Raw genomic sequence first — 15,392 nt, forward strand, 5'->3', positions numbered from 1 at the left:
AAAATAGACAAACTGGGCATCATTAAAATTAAAAACTTTAATGCTTCAAAGGATACCATCCATCAACAAAATGAAATGGCAACTCACAGAATGGGAAAAATATTTGCAAGTCATACATCTGATAATGGACTTATTTCTAGAATATATAGGAAACGTACACCTCAATAATAAAAGACAAATCCAATTTGAAAATGTGCAAAAAATCTGAATAGACATCTCTTGAAAGAAAATGTACAAAGGGCCAGGCACAGTGGCTCATGCCTGTAATCCCAGCACTTTGGGAGGCCAAGGTGGATGGATCACCTGAGGTGAGGGATTCGAGACCAGCTTGGCCAACATGATGAAACCCTGTCTCTACTAAAAAAATACAAAAATTAGCCAGGCATGGTGGCATGTGCCTGTAATCTCAGCTACTCAGGAGGCTGAGGCAGGAGAATTGCTTGAACCCAGGAGGCAGAGGTTAGCCAAGATCATGTCACTGCACTCCAGCCTGGGCAACAGAGCAAAACTTCGTCTCACCAAAAAAAAAAAAAAAAAAAAAAAAAGAAGAAGAAAAAGTACAAAGGCGAGCAAGTACATAAAAATGTTCAACATCATTAGCCAACAGAGAAATGTAAATGAAAACCACAATGTGATGCTATTTCACACCTACTAGGATGGCTATAATAAAAAAGGACGTAGAGAAATTGGAAACTTCATACAGTGCTGGTGGGAATGTTAAGTGGTGCAGCTGCTTTGAAAAATAGTCTGGTAGTTCTTCAAAAAGTTAAACAGACTTAACCCGACAATCCAGCAGTTTTACTCCTAGGTATCTACCCAAGAGAAATGAAATGTTTGTGTCTACACAAAAACTTGTATACAAACATTTACAGCAGCGTGATTCGCAATAGTCAAAATGTAGAAAAAACCCAAATGCCCATCTATTGATCAATGGATAAACAATAAACATGGTATATCCATATAATGGGATATTGTCCAACCACGAAAACAAAGAAATGCTGATACATGCTACAATATGAATGAATATTGAAAACATTATGCTAAGTGAACGCAGCCAGCCACAAAGAAAACAAATGATATATGATTTCCTTTGTATGAAATATCCACAGTAGGCGATATAGAGACAGAAAGTAAAGTAGTGATTACATAGGGCTGGGGGCAAGGGTGAAGGGTTTAGGGGTGTGGGATTTCTTTTGCGGGCAGTGAAAATGTTTTCAAATTGATAGTAGTGATGAATGCACAACTCTGTAAATGTATGAGCACCCACTAAATTGTATGTTTCAAATGGGTAAACTATATGATGTGGAATATATATCAGTAAAGCTGTTTTTAAAAGTAAAAAATTTTAAAAAGTTGTATTACATTTGTCTTGTCAGACCACGTAGTCATATATGTATATATATAATTTTTTTTGTCTCTTAGCCCTTATTTATTTGTAGTTCTACAGGTAATTATAATTGAATGGGCCAGGTGCAGTGGCTCATGCCTGTAATCCCAGCACTTTGGGAGGATGAGGCGGATGGATCACTTGAGGTCAGGAGTTCGAAACCAGCCTGGCCAAGATGGTGAAACCCCATCTCTACTAAAAATACAAAAATTAGCAGGGTGTGGTGGCGCATGCCTGTAATCCCAGCTACTCGGGAGCCTGAGGCAGAAGAATCGCTTGAACCCAGGAGGCAGAGGTTGCAATGAGCTGAGATTGTGCCACTGCACTCCAGCCTGGGCGATAGAGACTACATCTCCAAAAAAAAAGAATGCCCATCATGTATCCTTATATTGGTGTCACTAGTTATTTTGATGGTTGGAAATTCTTTCTGTGATAAATTTCACAGGAAGGCTCATGAAACCAATATTCCCGTTTTTACACATTGATAACAGTTTATATCCTTTATACTTGCAAATTATTTTGCTGGATATAAGATTCTTGTGTCTTTCCTTGAATGTCTTAAATCTGTTAGTTCTTTTCATTTTCTCTGGCATTATGCATTGTTGTCAAAAATTCCGATGATAATCCAATTTTCTATTTGCTAAGAGTCAAATGAGCCTTTTTCTAGGTGCCCAGAAAATCAATCTATCTTCCTTCCTTCCTTCCTTCCTTCCTTCCTTCCTTCCTTCCTTCCTTCCTTCCTTCCTTCCTTCCTTCCTTCCTTCCTTCCTCCCTCCCTCCCTCCCTCCCTCCTTCCTCCTTCACCCTTCCTCCTTCCTCCTTCCTCCTTCCTTTAGGCGTTCCTCTTGTCACTCAGGCTGGAGTGCAATGGCGCCATCTTGGCTCACTGCAACCTCTGCCTCTGGGGTTACAGCGATTCTCCTGCCTCAGCCTCCCAAGTAGCTGGGATTACAAGCTCCCACCACCACGCCTGGCTAATTTTTGTGTTTAGTAGAGACTGGGTTTCTCCATATTGGCCAGGTTTGTCTCAAACTCTTGACCTCAGGTGATCTGCCTGCCTCGGCCTCCCAAAGTGCTGGGATTACAAGCGTGAGCCACTGCGCCCGGCCTCTTTTTTCTTTAAGTTTATTTATTTTTGGATAGGAAACTTTTTAAAATACTTTTTTTGGGGGAAGTGGGGAGGAAACAGAGTCTCACTGTGCCACTCAGGCTGGAGCGCAGTTTCGTGATCTAGGCTCACTGTAACCTCCGCCTCCCAGGCTCAAGCAATTCTCTTGCCCCAGCCTTCCGAGTAGCTGGGACCACAGGCATGCACCACTACGCCTGGCTAATTTTTGTATTTTCTTTTTGATAGAGACCGGGTTTCACTCTATAGGCCAGGCTGGGCTCAAGTGATCCGCCAGCCTTGGCCTCCCAAAGTGCTGAGATTACAGGTGTGAGCCTTCCAAAGTTCTGGGATTACAGGTTTGGTGAAACCCATCCAGGACAACTTTTTATTTTTCAAATCACAAACTTTCCAAGTGTCAAAATTTTCTCGTTTAAAAAACATATGCGGCCGGGAGCGGTGGTTCAAGCTTGTAATCCCAGAACTTTAGGAGGTCGAGGCAGGCAGATCACCTGAAATCCGGAGTTCGAGACCAGCCTGGCCTACATGGTGAAACCCTGCCTCTACTAAAAATGCAAAAATTAGCTGGGTGTAGTGGCGCGCCCCTGTAATCCCAGCTACTTGGGAGGCTGAGGCAGGAGAATCGCTTGAATCTGGGAGGCGGAGGTTGCGGTGAGCCACTGCACTGCTGCCTGGGCAACAGAGTAAGACTCTGTCTCAAAAAACAAACAAACAAAACAACAACAAAACATATGCTTGGATTAAATTTGCAAGTGTTATAATATCTAAAATTCTATAAAAGAAAATAAATGTTTAAAATTTCAAGCCAGTTATCCTTGTGGGAATTTATGTGGATGCTGCAAATAGAGCAAAATAAAGGAAAATCTTACAAGTAAAATCCCACTTTTATAATTTCATATTTTCCTAAAAGTAGAGATTAAGCTGTGTTTGAAAGATCTTAATTTTTATCCCACAGAATAGAGCAATAACATTTTATTTTGTAACCAATCAATTTTAGTTTCTCTATCTTCTTTATATAATATTGTATTTGAAAACCTTTATTTTATCATATGTGGTGCAAACACATAAGCATACATATTTAAGTGCACAGATATTGTTTCCAGCAGGATTTAAAATTGCAATATACTGTGGTGTTGATTGTTCTGGGAAAATACTATCAGCTATGTGGTGTGCTCTTTCAATATGCAATTAAGAATCTTTTTTATTTTCAGGAAAATGTGTTTTTTAAAAAATAAATGTATGGAGTTTAATATTTATCCCATGCCCTTGCTTTGGTTTTCTTTTATAGGAATTTCTATTACCTGTGTGTTTAATTTCCTTTACCTTTCTCTTTTCCTTTTGATCTCTGTTCATTTCTTTTCGATTTAAAAAGGTTTCCTTTTTTTTTACTTTCTAGAAATTTCTCTACAGGTACTTGTTGCATTTACTTGTATTCTTTCTAGTTTAGTGTTCATTTGTGAAATTATTTTCTCCTCTTCTTATTCTTATTCTTTCTTGAGCTGTGTCACCTCGTTTCTGAGGCTTCCTGATTCTGAGTTAGGTTGTTATTAATGTCTCTTAGCTCATCTTGAAATAATAGGTTATAATTTTTCGTTATTTTGTGGGCACGTCTTTTTGGCATACTTTCATTATCTTTGGGATGTTATTCAGCTCCCCATTTTCTTTTTTCTTATTATAATTTTCATGTGATTTAACCTTGATACTACTGTGTTTTTGTTTTTGTGTGAAATCAGTTTCCCTGGACTTCGAAAAAATAAGGTGGAATTCCAAGGGGCTTTTCTAATTTCACAGAGCTCCCTCTTCTGTTGCTTTCGTGTAGTGTTAAAAAATATGGTGGTTTGCTTTCTGGGATTTTCTGGCTCTGTTCCCCTCCCTCTTTAAGTCTAGCGTTTCTATTTGCATGTAATATCTGAGACACACATCCAGTAAAAAATTATTTAGTATTTATTTAAAATTCACACTTAACTGAGCATCCTGTATTTTTCTTTGCTAAATCTGGCAATACTAGTTGTAAATATTTTCCATGTGCTTTAGTTTTTGTTTTGTTTTGTTTTTTGTTTTGAGACCGAGTCTCGCTATGTGGCCCAGGCTGCTCTGCCTCCCGGGTTCACACCATTCTCCTGCCTCAGCCTCCCCAGTAGCTGGGACTACAGGCGCCCGCCACCACGCCCGGCTAGTTTTTTTGTATTTTTTTAGTAGAGACGGGGTTTCACGGTGTTAGCCAGGATTGTCTTGATCTCCTGACCTCGTGAGCCGCCTGTCTCGGCCTCCCAAAGTGCTGGGATTACAGGCTTGAGCCACCGCGCCCGGCCGTGCTTTGGTTTTGCAATCTAGTTCTGCTGTTTTTATGTAGAGATTTGCAAAGATTGAAAAACTATGTGGTTGCTGCCATTGCCACTTTCCCAGAATATGCCACATAATTTTCAAATGTAATCTTCTTTCCTTTCTTTTACCGCCTTGGTGTACTTCTGCCTTACCTTATACATATTTCACCCTGTATCTCCGCAGATAATCCATGTTCTAAACCTAGTGCACATTTTTCTATAATTTTTATTATATGTATCTAATCATACTTGCCTATAAGCATTATATATGGTTTCTGGTTTTTTTATTTTTTTAAATTTATTATTGTTGTTTTTTAATTTTGGGGGATGGAGTCTCACTCTGTTGGCCAGGCTAGAGTGCAGTGGCACAATCTCAGCTCACTGAAACCTCCACCTCCAGGTTCAAGTGATTCTCCTGCCTCAGCCTCCCAAGTAGCTGGGACTACAGGCATGCGTCACCATGCCCAGCTAATTTTTGTATTTTTAGTAGAGATGGGGTTTCACCATGTTGGCTAGGCTGGTCTCAGACTTCTGACCTCAGGTGATCCGTCTGCTTTGGCCTCTCAAACTGCTAGGATTACAGGCATGAGCCACCATACCTAGCCTGTTTTTTCCCTTCCCTCCCCTCCCCTCCCCTCCCCTCCCCTCCCCTTCCCTTCCCTTCCCTTCCCTCACCTCCCGTCCCCTCCCCTCCCCTCCCTTTCTTTCTTTCTTTCTTTCTTTCTTTCTTTCTTTCTTTCTTTCTTTCTTTCTTTCTTTCTTTCTAAACAAAAGATCACATTGTATACACTTTTCTTCATCTTGATTTTCTCTGTCAACAACATCCTGCTGAAATCCCTCCAACTCATAGAACTCTATTTCCCTATTTTTGATAATATTCAGAGATGTGCATGGTCTGTGATTAGTTCAACCATGTTCTTAGTGTTGGCCTTTGTAGATTTTTTGCCACTACAAAAGCATCTGTAATAAACATCCTTATACAGATCCTTATAAGTGATTGCTTTTGTTTCTGTGAGAGAGACTCCTAGGAGTATATTTAGTGAGAAAAATGTGTTTCTGATTGTTGTAGGAATGGAGATTGGTGCATTCAACATCCATGGCATCCCCCTGCTAGCATACTTTCCCAAAGAAGAGCGGGCGTAAAGCTAAAAAAGCAAAACCCCAGACTCCCATTAGTTCAGCCAAGGAAGTGGCACTTGTGCAGGACTTAGATGCTAGAAGTGAGTTATGTGATAAGCCACTGAAGCATTTGACTCTTTTGCGTGGAAGGTGTAGTGAAGTTTCTCCCTACTGGCGTATCCTTAATCTCATTCATGTCTGTAAAAAGTAGTGGTGTGGGAGGCCAGGCGTGGTGGCTCAAGCCTGTAATCCCAGCACTTTGGGAGGCCAAGACGGGCGGATCACGAGGTCAGGAGATCGAGACCATCCTTGCTAACCCGGTGAAACCCCGTCTCTACTAAAAAATACAAAAAAACTAGCCGGGCGAGGTGGCGGACGCCTGTAGTCCCAGCTGCTCGGGAGGCTGAGGCAGGAGAATGGCGTGAACCCGGGAGGCGGAGCTTGTAGTGAGCTGAGATCCGGCCACTGCACTCCAGCCTGGGGGAGACAGAGACACACAAGATAAAAAAAAAAAAAAAAGGAGTGGTGTGGGATTTCCACTGGGACCCTCCATGGTGGGAATGGGTGTTTCTCCTGGCTGCATCATCACCCAAATTCCCTGGAAATTATTAAGATAATATCCTGGAACAAATCTCTGTTCATTAAAACATGCTACAGTAGATTCTGTTGGTTAAAACAAGTGCCCTTGACCCATACCAAATGTGATTGCAGTAAACAGTGCTTCAGTGAAATGGGGAGGCGGATTGGTTATTTGCCTTTGTTGAAAGCTGTGACAATCTGTTTGACATCAGAGAATGGTGGCTGGCAGTGCATGGTACACAGTGGTGAACCATTACTTCAGTTATCATCTGTGGATACCTGAAGTGTAATACATATTGAAGATAATGCCTTGGCAGTCAAAGTAGCTGCTGTGACAGACCATGTGAAAGCCATAGGAATATAAAGGTTGTGACTTGGGTGGGCTATTTCTAATTGTGCTTAAGGAAAGAAAATTAAAGCCTCAGGGTTTTAAATTCTTGCCTGAAGACATGGTTAGAGAACCAGGGAATTCCTCCTATGACTGATCTGAAATAATCTCTTCATGTAGTCCTACATGACTGAGGTTGCTGGATCAATATAGATTGAACTCATAGTCCTGCCTGATCTTTTAGGTAAAATTTAGGGCATCAATTGGGAAAGGAAGGCACCATGAGAACGTGGGGAAATTTGGGAAGATTTGCGGATACCAAGTACCTCAAACCCCACTGAGTTTCTCTTGATAGCAGAAGCCCTCTCGCCCTTACCCTACCCCATCTTATACGCCTGTTCCTGTCCTACTTGAAGCCCTTCTTGTGATCTCACCTAAGATAGTTTTCTTGTTAGTAGATGACAATTCTCATCATCCCCCTCCTATCCCTGATCATTGTACTGAAACATACAATCAGTCATATTGTCCTGTGCCCCAGGAGACCAATCAAAAGTTAAGCCTTAGCAAAATAATTGCAAGGTTTTGCTAATTTATTTTGACAAGACATGGGTAATTATGTACATGTACATGGAGTCTAAGAGATTAGGGACACACTTTTACATTGGCCCGAATTTATTTAATTTTACAGGATATAATTGCTTGTTTGATTCAATTAAAACTTGGTGTGGCCTATGTGATGTGAAACTGGGATTCCAGAAACTCATACCAGAAACACACCAAAGTATGATATAAAGAAATCGGCTGGGCATGGCGGCTCACACCTGTAATCCTAGCACTTTGGGAGGCTGAGGCAGGTGGATCACCTGAGGTCAGGAGTCTGAGACCAGCCTGGCCAACATGGTGAAACCCTGTCTCCACTAAAAATACAAAAAATTAGCTGGGCATGGTGGCTGGCGCCTGTAATCCCAGCTACTCAGGAGGCTGAGGCAGGAGAGTCACTTGAACCCAGGAGGTGGAGGTTGCAGTGAGCTGAGATTGAGCCACTGCCCGGGCAACAAGAGCATAACTCTGTCTCAAAAAAAAAAAAAAAGGAAATCAAAAGATATAAGTTTTTGAAATTTTGGAGTGGATTTATCAAATGTGGATTTGTCACTCACTCACTCCCAAATTAAATTACCCAAGAAGGCTCAGAGAATATTTCTTTCACCATGACATGGAAAAGTACAAATGTAAAAAAGTGGAAATGGAGAAGGAAAAGTTGGATGAGGAATTTTGCTATAGAAATGTATACCTGGATTTTGGTGGAATGACCCTATCCCACAGTGGCAGAGACCATGAAGTAGCACTTAACCAGTGGAGAAAGGCAGCATGGCTACACAATAGGTATCAGGGATACAGTGGTTCTCAGAATTGTCTGACCCATAGGAAACTTTGATGGTGGCTAACCTGAGGTACTCATGGCCAAAATACACAGACAGGCCACTAAGATTCTACTCAACTGTAAAACTAGAAGAAAAAATTTTTTTACATGTATGGAAAGAGTCCTGACTTAAGCTATCCCAATGAAGAGTCATGTTCTCTCACCCTTTTTCCATTTCTGAGTCAGTTCAATGACCCAGCACCCATTGAATGAAGGAGAGATCAGGAATCCTGGGGAGGAACCCGGTGGTAACTTAGATATACACAACTCTTATTCTTCCTCTTTCCCAAGAAGACTCAGGCCTATTTACTATGGAAACTGAGCCCCAGGGAAGACAAACATCCAGATCTCTTAGGAATGATTAGCTACTGGGTCTGAAGCAAACTTAATCCCTGAGAAAACTGAATTCCACCATCGTCCCCCATTCAGGGTGGGACTTATGAGAGCTAAGTGATGAAGTTTGGGCTAGCATTCTTCTCACAGTGGCCCAGTGAGTCTTATATCCATCCTGTGTTTATTTTCCTAGTTCTAGAGTTCATAGTGGAAGTAGAAATATTCAGCTACTGGTAGAAAAATAAACATTGTTCTCTGACCCGTGGAATCATGTCTATTATGGTAGAAAGGGTCAAATGTAAGTACATGGAGATTCCTCTTCCTACTGAAGTTATAAACTAAAGACAATATCATATCCCTTTGGAATTATGGTGATGAGGTACCATCAAACACTTGAAATACTTATAAGTAGTGATTCTTACCACATCTCCATTTCCCTCACCTGTTTACAAGTTTAATGAGATAGTAATTTTAATTAGAGTTGCTGATTCTCTTTCCTGGAGAAAAATTAACCCAGCGCCTCATACCTGGAAGGTTGAAATTGCCTTTTTTTCTATCTCCGAATAAGCAGATAATACTAGAGGCAATTGTTTTTACCTGGAAGGGTCACTTATTTATCTCTATTTTCTTGGCTCAAGGTGGTCATAATTTGGTTCCTATGGATATTAGTATCTCACCATATTACTGGATATTACTTTGATCCAATATATTAATGACATTCATTCTGATAGGACCTGAGAGCAGGAAATAGTAGGTATTCTCAACTCCCTGATGAGATACATGCCTGCTGAAAGGTGGTTGTGAAATCCCACAAGAATTCCAATGTGTTCCCTCATGGAAATGTTTGGGAATCTAATGTCCTGGGGAACATTAGCTGACACCTTCAAAATGAAAAACAAGTTGTAAAATGAAAAACACCCTGCATTCCTACCTTTAAGAAAAAGGTACAATGTGTGGCAGATTATTCTGGATTTTTGAGGCAACATATGCTGCATTTACTGAGTAACCTTTACTTTAGCCCGTTGACTAAGCAAACTGTAAGGGGGCCAGACTTCAATGAACTGCAGAATAAGAGAAATTCTGCCTTGTTGAAGCTGCTTGGCACCCAGCTTTTATGACCCAAAGTATGAAATAGTCTTTGAAGTATTTGTGGCAGATTGGGGTGATGTATAAAGCTTGCAAAAAACCTAGATAGAAGAATCACAGCATAGCCCCTTAGGATTTTTGGAGCAAAATAAAATTCTATTAGGAAAATCACTATTCTCCTTTCGAGGCTGTGGCTTGCTAGAGGCTGATAGAGACTGAGCATCTGAATATAGTACACTAAATGACCATGAGATCTGCATTATCAGCATAAACTGGGTGTTATCCGATTTACCATGCCCTGACATAGAGTATGCCTAGCAGAAGTTCATCATCAAGCAGAAGTAGTATGTATAAAATTGGGCTTGAACAGCTCTAAGAGGCACAATTCAGTTGAATGAATAGGGGTTGTTCAGTATTTACAGTGCACTTATTTTTGACATTCTATAGAAATTTTTAAACATACAGAAAAAAAGACTTGTCCAGTGAGCATTCATATACCTACCACCTAGATTCTACCATTAACATATTCATATATATACATATATATATAGAGAGAGAGACGAAGTCTTACTCTGTTGTCGAGGCTGGAGTGCAATAGCACGATCTTGGCTCACTGCAACCTCTGCCTCCTGGGTTCAAGCGATTCTCTTGTCTCAGCCTCCAGAATACCTGGGATTACAGGTGTTCGCCACCACATCCATCTAATGTTTTATATTTTTAGTAGAGATGTTGGCCAGGTTGGTCTCAAACTCCTGACCTCAGGTGATCCTCCTGGCTCGGCCTCCCAAAGTGCTGGGATTACAGGTGTGAGTCACCGTGCCTGGCCCATATTCTTATATTTGTTTTTTTGTACATTATCTAGTCATTCCTGTATGTATCCACAAATTCATCTTGCTTTTTGGATCCATTTCAGAGTAATTCACCTAGTTCTCTACTTCTATTGCATATCCACCTATCCCTCAAGGCACACTTTGGACTCTTGGGTTGTTCCTTGTGGCCAGCTGACTGAAGAGGAAAACCCTTAGCCTAGTTTACAGCTGGCACCAGACAATATTCTGTCAGTAGTGAGAAATGAACTCAGCGGCATTAGAGCCCCGCTCAGAGTGGGCCTTAAAGACAGTGGTGAAGGGAAATCTGCCCAATGGGCAGAACTTATATTAGTACATTCTATTTTCTCTGTGCCTAGAAGGAGAAGTATGAGCGTACAGCAATTGATAAGCAGTGGTTAATTGGCCAGCCAGACAAGAGACTCAGGAGAAGCAGCTCCAGAGGGCAGGGGACAAGGGAGTCTGAGAAGGAGGTGTGGTTTCAGAATGTGAGGATATTTGTGTAAAACATGAAAGCTCACCAGAAAACCTCCACAGGGGATGACACTCTCAGTAATTGAGCAGATGAGATTAGCTGCTCTGGGTTTCAGTCAGCCTTTTTGCCCAGCTTGCACAATGAGTTTATGAACTAAGTGGCTATGACAGCAGAGATGGAGGCTATGCTTGGGCTCAATTCTGTGGTCTCTTATCATCAAGACCGACCTAGCTTCCACTACTGCTGAGCGCCCAATCTTTCAGCAGCAAAAACCAATGGTAAACACCTAATATAGCATCATAATCTAAGAAGATCAGTCAGCCACCTGGTGGTAGGTTGATTTTATTGGATCCCTGTCAACGTATTGCCCATACTAGAATAGACATTTATTCTAAATATGTATTTGTCTTGCTTGCTTACCCAAAATGCTTCTGTTACAAACGCCATCCTTGAAATTACTGGATACCTTATTCCTGGCCATGGTATTCTGTACAACATTGTTTCTGGCTAAGAAAGAAGCAAGGCAATGGGCTAGCCCATGCAGAAATTGCTGATCTTATCACTTGCCTCATTACCCAGAAACAACTGAGTATATAGAATGGTTAAATGGCCTATTAGATTCAGGTACTGAGCCAGGTGGAAGACAACTGGGGAAGTCAGGCGAGGGGAGTGGGTGTTGCAAAAGTCTGAACAAGTAACTGTTAATAATATATGGTGCTGTTTCTCCTACAGTCAGAATTCATGGATCTGGGAACCAAGGGGGTGAAAGTGGTAGTGTTATTTTAAAATATTGTGTCTAATGGCCCATGCTATAGTTCAAATGTGTCCCCCAAAAGTTCACAAGCTGGAAATTTAATTGTTAAATACATTTTAGCAATTAAAGAGGTGATTTAGGCAGTTGCCTTTAAGAGGCAATTAGTCCATGAAAGCTCTACCCTCATTAAGGGATTAATGCCATTATTGCAGGAGAGGGTTAATTATGAGAGTGGGCTCCCGTTAAAAACATGAAGTTCAGCCTCCATCCCTCTCTGCCTCTTGCATGCATGTCTCCTCATCATATGATGCCTTCCAGCATGGGAAGACCCTCACCAGATGCTGGCACCTTGCTCTTGGACTTCCCAGTCTCCAGAACCATAAGTCAAATACATTTCTCTTCCTTAAAAATTATCCAGTATGTAGTATTCTGTTACAGCAGCAAAAATGGACTAGGACAACTTACTAAATGTTTGCTTCCTGTTCTTTCCATTTTTGGCTCTATTGATTTAGAGGTTTCTGTACCCAAAGAATTAATGTTTCCATCATTGGACAAAAGAAGGGCTCCACTGAATGGGAAACTAAAACTGTCACCTGATCATTTTGTATTACTCATGCACCTGGATTAACAGGCCCAAACAGGGATTACCATTTGGCTGGGGTAATTGATCCAGATTATCAAAGCGAAATAGGAATACTGCTACAAAACTGAGTGAGGAAAAAATATATCTGAATACAGGTGAGCCTCTGGAACACTCCCTAAGAATGGCATATCCAGTAATAAAATCTAGTGGGAGACTACAGTACCCCTATGGTTTGGACCACTCCATGATAAAATGGCTCAACTGGCTGAGATACAGGCTGAGAAAAAGGGAACATGATGTTGACATGATAGCATTTCAGTAATGTTCTGTAACTTGTGACCAGCTGCAGAAATGAGGACTTTAGGAGCTATCTTATGATTCCTCAAATTATGCATATGCATATGTAATTACACATATATAAATATTTATTTTCAATTATACATTTTAATATTCCTTGTAGCTTTCTACTATTTTATATAAGGCAGATATTTTTGTTATCTGATGCTGTATTAAAAACCACCTAAAAATTTAATGGTTAAAACAACAATTTATTAGTTTTCACAATTCTGTGAGATGACTGGGTACTCTGATTTCATGTGGGAGCTAGAGCACATCTTTCCAATAATTTTTTTAAAAAATTAAGTTGACCAGAGGAGTAATTCTATTGCTTATAACCAAAGAAGGCTAATTGGAACAGAAATTGGTACCTGAGAGTGTGTTCTAAGCAAAAGGCCCTCAAAGAAATATGGTGTATTTTGATTATCAGGCCAAGATAAGACAAGAGGCAATTACACTCCAATTTCTAACTGGGGCAAAGAAATGAATAGCTCATGGGACCCAGTGGAGAAATTCCAAAAGTTCTAGGGAACTTAGGAGCAGGTGCCTACAATAACCCCAGAGCCTGCTCAAATGGGCACCTTAACAAAGTGGCCCTGGTGGCAGGGATGGATGCCATATATGAACTAAAAAACATGAACTTCCTTTCACTAAATTTGAGCTCACTATGACCTGTTATGTACTCAATTGCTGACAAGAGCATCCAGCTGTGAACCAGTGCTATGATAGCAACAACTGTTGAGACGATAAGTGAGTTGAGATCATGGGGTCCCATTATATCATGGATGAGACAGCAATTTTGGACTCACAGGAATGGGAACTTATTGCATATTTCATGTTGTGCTCACTGGTTCATCGTATACTAAATATATTATGTCTATCTAGCTGCCTATCTAGCTATACACACACAAATATATACATACACATATAGATATATAAAACAAGATCCCTGGCTCATGCCTGTAATCCCAGCACTTTGGGAGGCTGAGGCAGCGGATCACCTGAGGTCAGGAGTTCGAGACCAGCCTGGCTAACATGGTGAAACCCCTATTTTAGTCTCTACTAAAAATACAAAAATTAGCTGGGAGTAGTGACAGGTGCCTGTAATCCCAGCTATGCGGGAGGCTGAGGCAGGAGAATCACTTGAACTTGGGAGGCAGAGGTTGTAGTGAGATGGGATAGTGCCACTGCACTCCAGCCTGGGAGATAGAGTGAGACTCCGTCTCAAAAAACAAACAAACAAACAAACACCAAAAAAAAAAAAAAAAAAACCCCACAAGATTTCTCTCTACATATGCCATATATTAACTTTTATAATTTTTTCAATTGTAAAAGCGTTATAAAAATGAAGCTATTAATGGAGCAACTTAGCCCTTAGTGGAAATGACTCATCCTAAGGGAAACTTTGCCACCAGGAGTCAATGGCAGGTTATAATCAGCTTCCCCTCCACCCACTCAAGCACTTGGAGATGCCCTTCACTTTCTGCCCACCTAATGCCCCCAGGGGTCAGCTAGGAGAGGAAATTAAAAGTTCTCCAATAGGCAGATATCTATATCAGCTCCAGTGAAACCACATTTATTCCAGTGTTCTATTCAGAATCTTTTGACCAGCCAGTTCAATTTGAAGTTCATTTATTTCTTTTGACAATGTTAACCAAGTACCTCCTTATATGCCAGAGGCTGTTTTAGGGACTAGGCATGCAGTAGTACAAAAAACACACCAAATCCCTTTTCACACTACCTAGAGAGGGGTCCATACAGTGTTGTTCTGGATTGCCATCATAACTTAAAGAAAAATGTTCACGAAGTCTGGAGTCCTTAATGTTCTGCAAATGAAAGAGGAGGATGTCATCGAGTTCCTTGCAGCAGGAAGCCATTTAGATGGCACCAACCTTGACTTACAAATGGAACAGCACATCTATAAAAGGAAAAGTGATGGCATCTACATCATAAATCTGAAGAAGACCTGGGAGAGACTTCTGCTGGCAGCTCGTGCCATTGAAAACCCTACAGATGTCAGTGTCATATCCTCCAGGAATCTTGGCCAGCAGGTCATGCTGAAGTTTGCTGCTGCCACAGGAGCCATTCCAATTGCCAGTCACTTCATTTCTGAAACTTTCACTAACCAGATCCACTGGCAGCCTTCTGAGAGCCACATCTTTGGGTGTTTACTGATCCCAGGGCTGACCACCAACCTCTCAGAGGCATCTTATGTTAACCTGCCTATCATTGTTCTGTGTAACACAGATTCTTCTTTGTACTATGTAGACACTGGCATTCCTTGCAAGAAGAGAGCTCACTCAGTGGGTCTGATGTGGTGGAGGCTGGCCCAGGAAGTTCTGAGCATGCGTGACACCATCTCCCATGAACAACCATGGGAGGTCATGCCTGATCTCTACTTCTACAGAGATCCTGAAGAGATTGAGAAGGAAGAGCAGGCTGCTGCTGAAAAAGCTGTGACCAAGGAGGAATTTCAGGTTGAAATTCCTAGCTCTTGAGTTCACTGCTGCTCAGCCTGAGGTTGCAGGCTGGTCTGAAGGCGTGCAGGTGCCCTCTGTGCCTATTCAGCAGTTGCCTACTGAAGACTGGAGCGCTCAGGCTGCCACAGAAGACTGGTCTGCAGCTCCCACTGTTCAGGCCACTGAATACATAGGAACAACCACCGAGTGGGCTTAAAGCTGTTCTTCCACAGGCTCTTAAGCAACATGGAAATAA

At 41.3% G+C, this 15,392-nt stretch overlaps 1 pseudogene; it reads left to right on the forward strand.

Moving 5' to 3' along the window:
- Nucleotides 1–14,463: 14,463 nt before the first annotated feature.
- On the forward strand, nt 14,464–15,392 carry LOC101026491 (annotated as a pseudogene).

This window comes from Papio anubis, chromosome 14, assembly GCF_008728515.1.
Source record: "Papio anubis isolate 15944 chromosome 14, Panubis1.0, whole genome shotgun sequence".
NCBI classification, from domain to species: Eukaryota; Metazoa; Chordata; class Mammalia; order Primates; family Cercopithecidae; genus Papio; species Papio anubis.